Raw genomic sequence first — 1914 nt, forward strand, 5'->3', positions numbered from 1 at the left:
GTTACTATTATTATTTTTGATAGATTTGTCTTTGGGGCTTCATACTAGAGTTATGAGTGAATTGCATACCACAATTATAGTATTTAATTATTCTAGGTTTGTCTATGTACTTAATTTTACCCAGGGGTTTCACAGCTTCAAATGTTTTCTTTTTGCATATTAGTATTTTTTGTTTCAGATTGAAGAACTCCCTTTAGCATTTCTTGTAAGATGGCTCTAGTGGTGGTGAATTGTCTCAGTTTTTGTTTTTCTGGGAAAGACTATCTCTTCTTCACAGTTAAAGGATAACTTTGTTGGATACGGTATTCTTGGATAAAAGTGTTTTTTTTCTTTTAGCACTTTGAAAATATCTTTCCATTCCATCTTGGCCTGTATGGTTTTCATTGAGAAGTCTGTTGCCAGACAAACTGGAGTTCCTTTATATGTTATTTGCCTCTTTTCTCTTGCTGCTTTTAGGATCCTCTCTTTGTCCTTGGCCTTTGAAAGTTTGATTACTATGTGCTTTGGGGTAGTGTTCTTTGTATTAGACTTATTTGGTGTTCTCTGTCCTTCCTGTACCTCAATATTTATTCTTTCTCATATTTTGGAAAGTTTTCTATTATTATTTCTTTGGATAAGCTTTCTACGCTTGCTCTTGCTCAACTCTCTTTTGAACACCAATAATTTTTAGATTTCATCTTTTGAGGTAAACTTCTGTATCTTGTAGATGGTCTACATTTCTTTTCATTCTTTTTTCTCTTCTGATTGTATACATATACAAGACATAGCCTGTCTTCAAGCTCACTGATTCTTCCCCTGCTTGATCTGTTCTGCTCTTGACGGCCTCTAATGAAATTTTTAGTATAGCAAGTGTATTTCTCACTTCCAAAACATCTATTGCATTGTTTTAATTACTTCAATATTTTTGTTAAATTTCTCTCATAAATTTCTGAAATGGTTTTCTGTGTTATCTTGGAGATCACTGAGTTTCCTTAAAAGCACTATTTTGGAGGGGTTTTTTCTATTTTTGCTTTTTTTTTTTATTTTTGAGACAGGGTCTCACTCTGTCACCCAGGCTGGAGTGCAGTGGTGCCAGCATAGTTCACTGCAGCCTCCAACTCCTGGACTCAAATGATCCTCCCACCTCAGCCTCCTGAGTAGCTGGAACTAGAGATGTGCACCACTGTTACCAGCCATTGCTTTTTTTAATTTTTTATTTGTAGAGATGGAATCTTGCTATGTTGCCCAGGCTGGTCTCAAACTCCTGGCCTCAAGCGAACCTCCTGCTTCAGCCTCACAATATGCTGAGATTATAGGCATGAGCCACCATGCCCAGCCAAAATTGCTGTTTTGAACTCTTAGTCATAGAGGTCATATATTGCCATCTCATTAAAGTCAGTTACTGGTTCCTTGCTTTGTCCATTTGGGAAATTTGTGGTTCCCCGTTTCTATTGTTTCTTGTGATGTATATCCATGTCTTTGCACTAAAGGATAATTTATTCCAGTCTTCTCTGTCTGACTTGTTTTGGGTTTTATTGAATATATTTGCTTAAAGATTCTTCACTGCTACGTTGCTGCCTCGTTTTCAGCTCTAGGTGGTGGCTTAAGCCCAGGTCCACCTCAGCTCTAGTAGATGGAAGGTATCCTGGGATATCCCAGCAATGTGGGAAGGCTGGCTAGGGGTTTGTGCCCAAAGTATCTGCAGAATGTACCTCCCATATCATGTTGCTGCTGAACAGACACTCTAATTTGATGTCTCCTTTGGCTGAGTTACAGAGCAGAGTTTCCACTTCTGGGGATGGTAGTCCTGCCTCCCGACTTTGCCTTCTCCCTTAAGGGACTTGCAATGTTTCTGTGGGCTAAGACAGGGACAAGTCTCCTGCCAAGGAACCCAAGATGGTGGGGAGCTGGTTGTCCACCTTGATCTCACTTTTT

Source organism: Macaca nemestrina, chromosome 2, assembly GCF_043159975.1.
Source record: "Macaca nemestrina isolate mMacNem1 chromosome 2, mMacNem.hap1, whole genome shotgun sequence".
NCBI classification, from domain to species: Eukaryota; Metazoa; Chordata; class Mammalia; order Primates; family Cercopithecidae; genus Macaca; species Macaca nemestrina.